General features: G+C 41.7%; 1 protein-coding gene across 1 annotated transcript in view; it reads left to right on the top strand.

The window, feature by feature from the left end:
- The first annotated feature begins 490 nt into the window (after nt 1-490).
- Nucleotides 491-14,896, top strand: part of KCNB2 (potassium voltage-gated channel subfamily B member 2) — a 335,494-nt gene continuing 321,088 nt past the window's right edge. Inside the window, exon 1 of the mRNA XM_090040169.1 lies at nt 491-1,190. The gene's annotated coding sequence lies outside the window, so the exon portion shown is untranslated. The remainder of the gene's footprint in view (nt 1,191-14,896) is intronic.

Here is a 14,896-nt window from a genome sequence, read left to right on the forward strand (position 1 = left end):
TGCTTTCTAATGCAACATCCAAAACATAAGGGAATACGTGTGAGAGATTTCCTCACACTCTCCGGAATGATGAACAAGTTCCTGTTAAAAAACAAAGGAAGAAAAATGACATACTTTTAGGAGGAAAAAAAAGAGGCCGTGAGAATCGCACTAAGGCACTTTGCCACACGATCCCAACTTGACAACAACGGTGAAAAGGAATAAGGCACGAGGGTAAAAGACACCCAGAGCAAGTGCATGAAGCTGTCCCTAATACAAGTGCACCCTGGGTTGCACCTGCCTGGCAGGGCTTGCAGCTTTTTCACAAGTCGGGGACACTGTGGAGGTTGTCGTTCCAGTAGGGATTTCTCAAGTCCTTATCTGTTAGAGTGAGAATGTGTTTTATCTCACCAGGAAGTGAAGGGGAGTATGTATTTGTCTGTGTGAAATCTCACTGGGAAGGGGAGTGTGTGTTATTTCACTGGGAAGCGGAGGGAAAGGGGTGTGGGTGCGTGTATTATCTCACCGGGAAGTGAAGGGTTGGGGGGAGGTGTACGCACCCCTCCAGGAGTTGAGCAGAGGAAGGCAGGAGTGAATGGTAGGTGTGCGCGGGTGCAGGTGCGTGTGAGGCGGCGGGGCCACCTCGCGCGCTCCTGGCGCGGTCTGTGCACGGACGGGCCCTGCCGCGCGGAGGGAGGAAATGGCAGCGCGGGTGTGCGCGGGGGAGGCCCGGAGCCGCGCACACGGGGCTGGCAGGCGGGTGCCCGGCTGTCCCCGCCGCTAGCTCCGCGCCGAGCCGAGCTCCCGCCCGCCGCCTCCCCATCTCCGCGGCGCGCACATCCGCAGACACGCGGCGACACCCGCCGCCAGCAGCCGCCGCCGCCACATCACATGCGACCGCCGGGAGATTACATGAGAGAGAGCTGGGGGAGCTTTGCCTTTTCGCTCGTCCGGCGACCGCCGCCCTGATGTCCCTCCCCGAGGATGGCTTTCCCCTTCTTCTTCCTCCCCCGGCCCCCTGCAGCCCGCGGGGAGGCTGAGTCGGGGTCGAGCCCGTAGGGCAGGGGCAGCCCCCGGACAAAGCGGTCCCCGCGCCGCGGCTCTGGCAACAGCTCGTTTGCAGGAGGAAACCGGGGAGCAGCCCCTGGAGGAGCAGGGAATCCCTCAGCCCTTTGTGCGGCGCCAGCCTGGCTGTTTGCTGCCGGAACGAGGTAAGCACAAGGGGCATTTCTCTTGCATGAGAGACCGCGGAGCCTCTTGTAAGACTGAATCATCCCTGCTTCCTACACGGATACTAGTTGCCACGGAGGTGGCAGCGGCCATCTGGCTCCAAGCGGACTTAGAGTGCACGGATCTGACTTAAGCTGTAATTCCTGAGTCCCGTCCCCGGGAGCTTCCTTGGCCAAGGTGCGCACACAAGTGCGCCGTGTAGAAAGGGGCGCTGGAAAAGCCCTTCCCGTTCCAGCCTCCCCACTGTTTTGAGAACAGGCTGAATGTTGGGAGCCGTCCTACATCCATAGGACTCTCTCTCCTCGATGGATGCACTGGAGAGACTATAATGTAGCAAGAATGTATTTGTATTTGTCTTCCTTCAAAGCCCTCAGCAGGGATAGAGTGGCATGCTCTACCACCCTGCCCTCTGCTTTGGATGCTGCTCAAAAATAAAGGCGCATCCTTGATTTCCAGTGCACTCAGCTGCTTGTGGAAACCTGATGATATAAAATGCAGAATCTCTTCAAAGAGATCTAGTGCTCTAATCCTCCTTAGTCCTTTAAAAACCCTTTCTATCCTAGCAGCAAAACTATAACATGGCACAAGTCTTAAATGTCTTCACCACTACAGAGGTGCGGCATACTGCCGTTTTGTATAGTTTTGTATAAATGACTGTTTATATGCATGTTGCTTGTTTTTATATAAACTATTTCATTCCTTAGCATAGACAAATATTTAATTGCATGAATACAGGCAACCTATGTTTATGTCTTATGTAGGTACTGCCCATATTTATAGTAGCTCTTGGACTTTATTCAAGTCAAGTTACATAATGATTAAGATATAAATAAATAGTATATTTACCATTTCATAGACATTTTAACTCATTGCTGATGGGACCAACTTGAGTTTCTACACAAGTGCTAAAAATGTCACTTCTGAGATTTTTTTTTTACAAGAAGGATGTGTGTATACTGTCAGGTGGAAGAAATATCCCTTAGCAAATAAATAGTCATCAAGACCTTGCAACTAAGAGGACACCCAAGAGAAAGATTTCAGTCAATAATCCTATCCTGTCGTGCTGAAGACCTGCCAGGGTTGGTTTAGAAGAGGAAGAACATTAGCAAAGCAGGACAGGTGTGGGGATGGGGGTAACCTGCCTGGTGAGGAGAGACTTTGCTTTAAAAAAACCACAAAATTACCCACGTTTGCCCAGTGGTTAAGTTGAGCAAGTTTCTGTCATCACTGGAGAGCAAGAATTAAGCATTTGTGATTGTATATGAACTGGAAAAAACTAAGCATCAAAACATGGGGCAGGATGTGATCCTGCTTCCAGTTGAAAACCCCTGGACTTTTTAGTGGCAACAGCACTGATCAGCTAATGGCTGGTGTGAGTTCTTAATTTTGGCCTGTATATATTGACACTCCAGAAATCTTTGTCAGGGATGGTAGTTCAGTGTGCGCAAAGGTTGTATATAGTTGGTATTGCCCACTAATGCCTCTTCTTTTAACCACTTTTAAACCTAGACTCTCTGATATTTGCAGCTGCCCTGTCTTGTTTGTAAATGATGCTTCTACATGCTGTTTTTAAAGCTGGCCTCCTTGCTTTCCTGGAATATCACTGATTCTGGGCAAGCTGGCCTTAAGTTGCTCTCTCCCAAATTTATACAGTTCCAACTTTAAGAATGAAAACAGCTTTGGATCAAGGTGAAAAGGCAATGATGATTTGAACAGCACTCTTGATTATGAACATTTCCATTGGCTTCAGCATTTTGAAAATTCTTGTCGGCTTCACGATGTAGTTTCCTATGTATTTATTATGCCTGGCTCTCTCTCTCTCTTTCTCTCTCTCTTTTTTTTTTTTTTTGGTAAGTTTTAATTAGAACAGTCTAACTTGCTATTCGGGGGCAAGCCAAGGAGGAAAAGAACAGGGGGCAGGATCTTAGAATAGCTTCCCTGCCAGAGTTTGTAGCTCTGCCAAATAACTGTGCTTCTTACTTTTAAAAATAAAATCTCAGTCTTCTAACTTCCTTGAGCTCTATGTGACCACATGCATAGATAATGTTTTTCTTAGGCCACTCGTATTTTTAAAGCTGTGCATCTACAGGGATCCCATTCAATAGTCTACTTCATATTTTGCTCATTTACTGTACCAACCTGAGCAGATCATCTAGTCTGACCCCCTGCCATGGCAGGAAAGAGTACTGGGGTCAAATGACCCCAGCAAGATGTGCATCTAACCTCCTCTTAAACACCCCCAGGGTAGAAGCCTGCACCACTTCTCTTGTATCATTTCACTTTTGTTTTATTTATATGAAAACAGTAACCTAAAATAATGACAGGGCAAATATTTTTAAATACAGCTCCAAAATGATACACCTCTGGCTGGGTTTGACTTGAAAAAGTGTGGAAAACTTATTCTTCAGTTATCACGTGGAGTTAGGGACCCAGGAATTTGGCTGTGTTGCATGAAGAGCTGCTTTAAAAGTAACTATTTTTAAACTCTCACAGGACACTTTCTTGTTAAATAATGTTATTACATTCTAAATAAAATAGCATATAATTCTTTTAAGAGGGAAGGTGCCCTCAAGAATAGCAAGTGACCTCAGTCAAGTGGGATTTTGTTTGCCTATACTGCTTCTTGGGTGTATACTGTTTGGCAACAAGGCATTTTAATTTCTAAACATCTGAACATGGAAGATTCAGATACAATATACAAATAACTGTGGTTTGTTTTAACATTGTGATTCTTACCAGAAGTTTGGCATTATGAGTGAAAATGTGTTATTTCTTTATATGAAACTAACATTTTTCATTCATATTCTTTGCTGGGATAGTACTATTGGATACTTTATTTGTTGGCTTTTTTCCATAAATTTGTGCAATGTTGTCTCCTTTCTATTTTTTTCATATCTTTCCAACAAAAAGAAACGAATGCCTACTTTCTTGATGCAAGAAGATGTATCTGTAAATTGGCGTCATCCTTCAATATTGAATTGCATATCCTTAGATCTTTTTTGGGTCAGACTACTTTTCACAGATAGTGGAAGTAGTGGAAATACCTTTGTTTGGGACATTTAAACCAGAATAGAAACATATGCATAAATTTATAATAGAAAGCAATCTTTTGTTGGCTGTTAATCTTTTGATCTACATCTCTGTAATTTTCTGACTATCTGACAAAGGTCTATGGGGGTGTCTTGTCTGTTATACATTTTCAGATATGGTACCTGTGGACTATAGGAAACAGATTAACTTACCAGATGAAATAATCATCATTACTTTTTTGCTAAAAATTAATATAACTGTCACTAAAAATACAGCAAAAATGAACAGTTAAATCAAAACTTTTTTTCTCATTTCTGTTTTTGACTCATCTTAGAATCTAATACTAATATAACTCTGTTGGTTACTAAATAATAGACAAGCCCTAAGAATAATATATATCAGTAAATATATTAAAATTGTATTAAACTTAAGATGACCATATTTCTCCTTAAAGGAGGAAGAAATAAAAAGATCCTCTTGAGAGTTATTGGAGAAGTATGGTACCAACTATACCCTAGGGCATATGTCATACACACACATCTGTGAAGTCAGTCAGCTTGCAACTTAAGAGTGCACTGAGATTAATGGAAACTGAGGAGTTGTATTGCTATTTTTGTTGTAGGCAATAAAATGAGTGATTTTAACTATATGTTTAGTAAATATTGAGTCTTATGTAAACTTTAAATGATTGTTCATATTTATGGTTTATGATCTCACCAACAAGTATCCAGTAAACACTAATGGAATATAGTCTTCATACCATAAAAATCTAATGCAGAAAATCTACTCTTAATTAAAATGTCAGGTAAAACAAAGTATTTATTGTTTGGTTTCTATGCAGCCCTTTTCTTCTTGCAGACCCTGAGGAGGAGTCAGGGGCATGATATTAGAAGAAATGAAAGGGGAATCGGGAACAATAACTTGCAGCATACACTAATGAGATGCATAAATAATGAATTTTAAGGCTAGCATTATGCATAGTGTTTAGAAGTAACTTGAATTCTCCAGCAACTGTTTGCTTTTGGGTTTTTTTGTTTTTGTTTTTTGGGTTGGGGGGTGTTGCTTGGATTAATTGCACGAAGCAGAAGTTTTAAATCCTGTTATTCCATTTTCTGTGACAAGTAAGACCACAACAGTATATCATGATATTGTATGCTGCTGTACTTTATTAGGAAATAAAATGTAGTCCTTTTTAGTAAGATAATAGGCAAAGAAATGGAGAGTGAGACTGTCTTCATAATTAATTGTGCCAAATACTAAAATGTAGCATTCCTGGACTACACCAAGAATAATTTTATCCTACTGATTATATAACAAGTTAACAAAAGAAAATCAATTATTACATTTCAATTTCCTGGCAGCACAGTACAAATATGAAACAAATTTGCTTGGGAGCATTAATTATAAAGATCTCAAGACAATTAATAAAATTGTTGTTAACTGTAGCTCATTAAATATGAACATTTTAGAAAATAAGCCTTATTTTAAGTTTGGAATATAAGTGGTAATGTGGAAAGTAACAAACATTCAACAGCACAAAATGAACAAATGAAAGCTTGGTTCCACAGATGATTCAATCACATATTTTGATTCTTAAAACTTGGAGTCTTCAATGAGTTTGGCCTCAAACTAATTAGATGTTCCCTGAATCATCCCACTATAGCCTATTACCATATAGTTGATAAAAATACAAACATAGCTGGTACAAGGATACCACTGTCGGAAAGATGCTGGGATAGTTATGAGCAGGAAATGTATTCAACCAACCAGCATTTTACAAAAGCTGGAACAATTCCACTGGTGCATCAAAGCAGATGTGAAGCTGAGAACTCAAATAATTGGCCTTTGGAATCACAAAGGCATGAGGAACATTAACTAATATGCTTATCAAGTAGTGGCCATCCAGAAGGTTTCACCTTCCAGATTATTTCCACCTATATCTTTTTCCCCACTCTAATTATTGCTGATACACTACAAACCTCCTAATTGTTTAGTCTTTTACTAGAATTGTATTGTGGCCAACAGTTTCATGCTTGAGTATTGCATTAGACACAATCCACATTTAAGCACCTCCTGAAAAGTGGTTAGATCTTCAGAGATACTGAGTACCTCCAGCTCTTCTGGAGAAAAGATGAGAGAGATGGATACTTAGTAGCTATTAAAATACCCATTTTTATTAAAGGATCTAGATTTGAGCATCTATGGTTACTTTTAAAATAAAGTTTCTAAATGTATTGAGCCTTTTGAAAGGGCAGACTTCTTTAACTAGTTTCCATGTAGGTTCTTCACTTTTATGTTTTGATTTAATGCATAGAATATTTTTTCATTTAATAAATCAACACATTTATTATTGGTCTTACAGGGAATTCATTTCAAAATGCCTGATTTGTATTCTTTTGTTTATTTGTTTGACTTCATAGACCAACTCTTGGATCTGAATATGACTGACTTGAACAGCTGTTCGCAAGCTTGACTTCCTGCTTTTCAGAATTACTGTTAGGCCCAGTCCTAATAAGCCTTGGAAATTTAAAAAAAACCTAAATAATCTCACTTGAGACTGCACTTTGCTGAAACACTTTTATCCCGGTTACCAAATCTTAAACTTAGTCTGGATGTCTCATAGCTGCAGATAGGAAAAGAGCTCCTTACCTTAGTTAACGTTGAGCCCTCCTTCAATGGGAGACTTTTTAGCCTAGTCTTTTGTGAGACAGTAGGAAACCAGAAAATTCAAGGTATTGGAGTTTGGTAATGTTGAAGGCTTCCTGTGAAGAGACTTAGCAATTGTGTGTATTTCTTACTATATACAATACACTAGTTAAAACCGAAGGATGCAGGAACTCATTGGCAGAACCAGGCCAGTATCTTGAAAACAAGGCAGCTCTTCTTCTGTACTGGACTTTACTTAACTGTAACTTTGGGTCTCTGATTCAGTGCTTAGATTCCATTAGTAGATTCAAGCTCTGAACTCAAATTTGGTGGTTAGGCCTAGATCTGTGGTTATAGTTTTGATGTGCTTTCATTAAAAATGAAAACAAATCATGGGTTTATCAACTTATACCACTGCTTTGGAGTTTCAAAGAAAGAGTTATATTAACGGGTCTAACTGTACTTGTTAGAAGCCACAGTTAAAGACTGAGACTCCATTGTGCTAGGTGCTATTCAAATACTGAACAAAAGACAGTCCATTTTGCTGGAGGCAGTGATAATTGGCATAAAGCAGGGAGAGATAAGAAGACTGAAGAAGACAGTGTCTTCAAAACAGTACAAAAACTCTCACCAGTGTTTTGGGTCTTATGATTTTGACAGCCTCTTTTGAAAAGAAAGCGAAGTAAAAATCTCACCCACAATTTCACAACATGTTGTAATGAAATTGTGAAAGCCCCTTTCAAATAGTGAATTAAAAGTTAGGAGTCCTGGGATCTAATTTAGTAATAATAATTCTTGTATTTTTATATTGCTGCTTAGAGGCACCAGTCAAAATCAAGCCCCCTTTGTGCTTTCTGGGTTACAAAATATAGTAAAATTCAGCCTCTGTTCTGAAGATCTTAAATAATCAAATGTTCCATTCTGGGTATATGAATTAAATAAAATGGTCCACAATACACTCTGTTCTACTCAGTGGCAGTTTGTTCATACCCGGCTTTCCAGGGAAGGATAAGTATACAACAAAAGACGATATCTTTAGCAAAAGCAATAACTAAGTCCTTAGCAACAGAAAGTAAATGTAAATAGAAAGCACAGATATTTATTGTGGAAAATTACACCCAAAACAAAGTCCTAAGAGACACCCTAACATGCTTGTGTTAGACTAGCTGAAATGCTAGGAGACTTTGTAAGCTGAGCAAAAGTATGTTGCAATGGTTTGGTTTTTTTGTAAGAATTGGATAACTAGTACTCGTCAAAACACAAGCTAAAGTATTAATATGAGGAATAGCAGAAGACTAGAGCCAGCCCAGAACTAAAGATCATTGTATGTCTTGATTCTCCTTTGTGACAATAACTGAAACCAGAGAAATGCATTAAAATCAAGAGATAGTACTTGACAGCCTCTACCAGCATATTTTCTATGACTTGTGTAAGAAGTGAGCCAAAAGCCTGATAAACACATAAAGGTACTGGGAGGGAATTATTAAGTAATGTATGTTTGAGAGAAAATAGAGTGAAAAAGCATAGGGAATGAAATAGCTTTTTGCTAGCTATGGTAGTAATTAATTGGAGCTTTAAGGTTTATAGTGGTGTATGAGTGTTCAGGGTCATCAAAGTGTAATAAATATGAGGGTTAGTAGCCAAATTACATTTAGGTGTCTATGTAGTGTAATACCAGGCATGCAAAGTATAACAGTTGTTAAAGGATTGTCCATTTGCAGAAGAAATGACCCTGGTAAAATGGAAAAGATGAAGCTGGCAAGCAAAGCTTAGACTTGCATTTAAAGTTCTCTAAGTCTACTACACTTGGGCCCTGGGGACAGGCTACAAACTTTATTGGAAAAAAAATCAGTAAGGTAATTACAAGTGCTATTAGGGTATTTAAAAATCTTAGATAAGCCAAAACATTTGAGCATTTATGGTTCCAAGGTTTTTGCAAATGTGTTATTAGTTATACTCCCCCTCTCTTTAGCTGTCTTCCAGCTATTTAACTATTACTGTCTAGCCTTTCTTGTTTGAACACTTTAACTAGTAGAGTCCCAAGTGGGAGTTCACTAGGCAGTTTTCCTGGAAATTCTCTCTCACCTTCCTTAATTGTAAGCTTGGTGAGAGGAAGCAGGGAAAAGGGAACCTTTTAGAACCAAGAAGCAGAAGACAGGCCAACTTACAGGGGAGCTTGCTAGGGAAGATGTGCTTGGAAGAAAGGCAGCAAGAGAGAGGCAGCAGATTAAGAGACCCAGAGAACTGGCTGGAGGGCATCACAATGCCAGAGCCATTGCCACTGTCTCTGCTTTGTGTCTGACAAGGGAGGGCCACTCGTTATCAAGGCTTCCACCCAGGTCCTTGTTTGGCACTGTGAAGACTAGCTTGTAGGTTCCTTCCACGGACAGCCAGATGGGGGACTGCCTGCGATGTGAGCAGTGCCTCCTCATATGTCCCTCAGGGAGCAGGCAAGAGAGCTGCAGGAGGAGGTGGCATCCTCCATCTTGAGGACTTCCGTGATTCACTGAGACCTCCAGGACTGAAAGACGGACTGTAAAAGGCAGCACTAGAGAAAGAAAAGGACACAGAACCCAGAAAAGTGGAAGCTGGAAGCTTGTGACTTCTGGCAGCAAGCAGAAATCTTTATCTCCACCTGCAGCAGTTTGCACGGAGAACAAATATGGAGCCCTGGCAACAGAAGGAGGAACATGTTGCATTGGTGGAGGAGGCCAGACCAGGCATTGCTAAAGTTGGGAGGATGGAGATCACTGCCACCAAGAGGAAGCAACAGGTGATGGTGGTTGGAGATACCCCTCTGTGGGGGACAGGCATCCATCTGCCAGCCTGACCTATTGTCTCAGGTGTGCTGCTTGCCCAGAGCCCATATCCAAGATGTCATGGAAGGCTCTCCCCTGGCTTTCTGACTACTGTCCCATGCTGATCATCCATGTGGACACCACTGATACTGCTAGGGGTGACCCTGAGCAGATCAAAGGTGACTACAGAGCTCCGGGGGCAAGGGTGAAGGGGACAGGTGCTCAAATGGTGTTTTCCTCTATCCTTCTGGTTAAGGGGAGGAGACATTCTGCAGATTAATGCATAGAAAGAATGTAGACAAATTGGAGAGTCCAGCAGAGGGCAATGAAAATGGGTAAGGGCCTGGGAAACTTGACTTCTGAGGAGAGGCTGAGGGAACTGAGCTTGTTAGGTATTTACACATGTGCTCCAGGATTGTGGGGAGTGGGAGACTTTAATTAAAGTGCCTAAAGCGTCATTCGAGCTTTAGTTAAAGTATCCCCCCCTCCATTTTTCAGCATGGGGATGCTGATGCACGTGACACTGGGTTCTGCTAGAGCACGGTAATTATCATGCTCCAGCAGACTCAATTAATTACAGTGCATCAGAGCAGCCTCCCTGCATGTGTATATGTGCCCATTTAGTCTGGAGAAGAGAATAGTGAGGGGGGATTTAATAGCACCCTTCAACTACCTGAGGAGTGGTTGCATAGAGGATGGAGCTAGACTGTTCTGGTGGCAGATGACAGAACAAGGAGCAATGGTCTCAAGTTGCAGCAAGGGAAGTTTATGTTAGATACTAGAATAATCTTTCTCATTTGGAGTAATGCACTGGAACAGATTACTCAGAGAGGTTGTGGAATCTCTCCATCCTTGGAGGTTTTTAAGACCTGGGTAGACCAAGCTTTGGCTGGAATTATATAGTTGGGGAGGGTCCTTGTTTGAGCAGGGGGCTGGACTAGATGACCTCCTGAGGTCCCTTCCAACACTATTTTTTCTGTATTTCTAGGATTTGAAATTACTGCTCTTTGGATAACTTCAGCTTATCCATCTAAACAGCACTTCCATGATTAGGATGATGATAACATGGAAATTATTGAAATAGCTGAATTTATTTGAAGAATGTGCTTACTGACAAACCACTGTAAAACGTGTGTGTGTGGGGGGGTGCAACTGAAAAGTGTCACAAAATTGTCCAGCTCTGAAACCTAAAAAAACCAATATTTTCTTTTTCTGAAAAATAAAGTATGTTTTTAATAAGTTACTCAAGAAAACTGTCATAAGACTGGTATAATATCTATGGCTAGACAGATTTCTTACAGTAACATCTCACTAGTGCCACATGTTTTTGAAAGATTTATTCCCAAAGAAAAAAACAGTATTCCATTGTAGAACATAACTTAAAGAAGATGAATGGTAAATACAATATGTGAGCTCAAACTTTAACTATTTTGTTTATGTTTTCAGCTTTCTTGTGTGTGTCTTTATATAGAGAGTTGGTAGTGTTGTGTTCAGTTCAAGCTGTCTGATACTTTCCATTATAAGACCCTGTTTTCAGTCTCTTATTCCTTCTAAATTTTAGTTGTGTGATCTACTTTTTCTTTACTAGGTGCCTGCTTGAAGCTGAATTACTTTATTAATGTGTCGGCTAAGTTCAGTTGTTACTCAGTGGATGTATCTACACATCACCCTACGGCAACGTAGCAACACACTGTGTTGCTGTACAGCATGTTACGATGACATAGCGATCATACAGATCTACCTGTGATCAGCAGCTATGTCACCATGGTGGTGTTCTGCCCCATTTTCATGTGCTGCTATGGTGACAGTGGCAAAATTAACTGTGTGCCATATGCAGGCTCAGTACAGATAGTTACTGTGCCATGCTTTAGTACTCAGAAAGGAAGTACTAAAGCACAGTGCCATAGCAATGTGGCTGTATAGTGATGTGTAGACGTGCCCAGTATGAGACAAAGGAAAAATACAACTTGTACATATTAACAAACACTTACCATGGTTTTATAGGAAAGTTCTAGACTCTTTTTTATGCTTTAATATGGGGATTTACAACTTGGCGGCTTAGGAAGTGCAAGGGGTTGCTATTGTGCTAGGGGTGTGCCTTTTGTTATTAACATATACCCGAATCTCAGTAAAATGCTCAGTAAAAAAATTGATAGTTTTTCTGTGCACAGATTGAGTATAGTTTAATGAGACAGGAGGAGAGTAAGCAGAATAACAGTCTTTTATACTCTCTTTTCCAAACCTTGGATCAGCTCTCTGTCTTTTTAGGACTTTCCAGAACCATTTTATAGACTTAAGCCTCAGGTTGATTGTATGTAAACCCATGAAAATCAGATGTTAATAATATAAATGAATGGAAAACATTTTTCCTGTTCCATGAGAACTTCAGGATTTGAACATTTTTTCCTTTCTAGAAATGGGGGGGAAAATCAATCTAAAAAATTGAAGGCCCCTTCACCCCCACCCCCAAATCATATCAAATCAAACAGTTTTGCCCATTTAACTTAACTTGATTTTGATTTTTCCAATTTAATTTTTTACTTTTTCACAGTAGATTAACTTCAATTTGAAGCTACGTTAGAATAGAAAACAAGATCTTTTCAGATTTATGAAAGAGGCTTTCTAGTAATTCACTATATTTTCTAAAACTGGGAATTCATCAGAAGTGACACTTGTGCTATCATTTTCAAGAAACCAATGTTTTCCCATAGAATAAATGCTTTGCTAAAGCAAATTCCCAACCAGCCCCAATTAATAATTCCCAGGCAACTTCAAGAAGAGTACTCTACAGATCTCTCCCCTTAGATACATTTAGTGTGTCTATATGCACTGCAATGTAGTGTCATGTGAAAGTTGTTATACCTGAGCTACCTGTGAGTTAACTAGCTTGGGTACTGGAAGCAATGTTTGCTTCGGCACTTGGGTGAATTGGCTGTTTAAGGAGAATAGTGGATTAGCCTGGGTAGAATGCTATGTTAATATTGCTTCTGGTAGCTAACATACCCTGACATGGGTATTATCTCTGTACAGCACTACACTGCACTTAATATTTAAGTATACATTAAGGTTAGATAATTTGGAATTCTATGAAAAACTTTAAACAGCAACTATTTACACAATAAATCTACTCTGTTCCTTATATGTGCTTTCTTGCTTCGTTACTCTTACACATTTTTTAAATAAAATGTACCAGTATAAGACTTGCACTTTAATTCATGCACATAAACACATATTCCCTCTGCTCTGCTTTCGGTGATTTCCCAGTCTGTTTTGTGTAATAGTGTGTAGTGGTATGTCATCTGGACTTTTTAGAACTCGCAAAGAATGCCAAAATCTCAATTCTTTCTGAAGTCTTTCAAACCCTGTCAGCAGACAAAAAATCCAGTCTTTGTTTTAATAGTTGGCTGGTCCTCAGTTGATGGTCAAATTCAAATCAGTGGTACCCAAAGGGTGCTTGTACATGAATGTGGAGGCTGCTCCATTATGCTCTAATTACCACTCTCCAGGAGCTTCTTGTGTCTCGTGTATCAGCGTCCCTGCACTGAAAATGGCAGCAGGGGTGCTTGAACTAAAGCTTGTTGAATGAGCATTAGTTCAAATGCCACATTGCTTTTTTTAAGCGTGGGGTTGCCAATACATGAGATGCGGTGGCACTTCAATAAGAACGGCTTTTGGAGCTGCTCTAATTAAAGTGCTGCTTCCCCACCCCCCAGAGCACATGTAAAGTGCACAAAATGACATAAGGATTGGGGTCAGTGAACTAGATATGAAAACTTTGGATTTCTGTGATGCTCTCACTCTGTAGAGAACTCTTTTTCCTATCACACAACTCATTTGTATAAGAATGTACAAACCTTCACCCCAGGAAGCTCTGCCCCATTCTGTCTTTATCTGGAATAAAACTCCTGTCCCAAGCAAGTCAATACCTCACTATAAGCCTAATATATTTGATCTGATCCTGCAAGAGGCTGAGAAGTGATAAGCCAAATATTACCACAACAAAGAGCTTTTCTTCTAAGTAGATACATTAATTGGAAGTGATATAGGTACCATACTTTACTTGCATACCTCATGAGCCTTTTCCCTCCAAAACAGCCCATCAAAATTGGAATGTAGGGAAACTGATTTTCTGCATTGCAACTGAAGCATGTTATGTAGTGTGGTTCTCTCTCAGCCCAGGAGGCAGGGGCAGAGGAGACCCTTCAGGGTCAAAATTAGTTTTAACCCTGGTCTGGCTACTGGGTAGTAGAACTGTAGTTCAGAAGCTACAGCTAGAGAATGGACTACACATGTAGTTATGGCACCTCGTAGCATGTCAGGGTCCCAGAGGTGGCTGTGACACCTCCTAGTGGCTCTGTAACAGTGCCTTGCTCTGCCCACAGGGTGACCCGCTTCTCACCTGCCACTCCTTGATGGAAATATAATAAATAGGGAGGCTGCTCATGGGCCTTTGCATGGTCCCAGTCTGACTGAACCCCTGCCAGGGTTCCCTGGCACCCTACTGGTCCCCACTATTCCCCAGACCCCCTATTGGGCCTCACTGGTCCGCAAGCCCCTTGCTGGACCTCACTATAACTGTGCTGCCACAGGGTACCTTAAGCCTTAGGAGCTAACTGCATGGCTCCAAATCCTCCCCTACACCACGCCTCAAGTCTCATGGAGCACAGCACACCACAGCAGGCAAGTCTGTGAAGGGGAAGGGGCATGGTGGAGAGCAGATCAAGACCCCCACCGTGCGGGAAGGAGTAGGGCAGGTGCTCGGGTGAATGGGGCCCTGGGATAGGTCTTGGGATGGTTGGAGCCTGGGCAGTTCATCCAGGGGTACGGGGTGGGGCTTCTGCTGCTGTGCATATCCTGGGGGAGGCATTGGCAGTAACGTGACCCCTGGATTTGTGCACAGGGTGGAGACGGACAGGCTCTGTGCTCCACTGCTGCTGCCTCAGGAGCCACGTGATGCCATATATGAGCCACCGCTGTGCAGGAAAGGGACACAATGTAGTCTGGTGGCGGTAGGCACATGGTGTTGTGTGGCTCCTGAGGCAGTGGGGCACAGAGGCCCAGCCTGCAGCAGCAGCCCACCTCTATCCCATGCACAAGTCCAGGGGGTACTTGCCCTCCATGCCTTCCCCAGAGTGCGCTCAGCAGCAGGAGCCTGGCCACGCCTCTAGACGAGCCACTCAGGCTCCAACCATCCCATGACCCACCCCAGGGCC

This window comes from Crocodylus siamensis, chromosome 3 (assembly GCF_052110815.1).
Source record: "Crocodylus siamensis isolate JL-2025a chromosome 3, ASM5211081v1, whole genome shotgun sequence".
Classification (NCBI taxonomy): domain Eukaryota; kingdom Metazoa; phylum Chordata; order Crocodylia; family Crocodylidae; genus Crocodylus; species Crocodylus siamensis.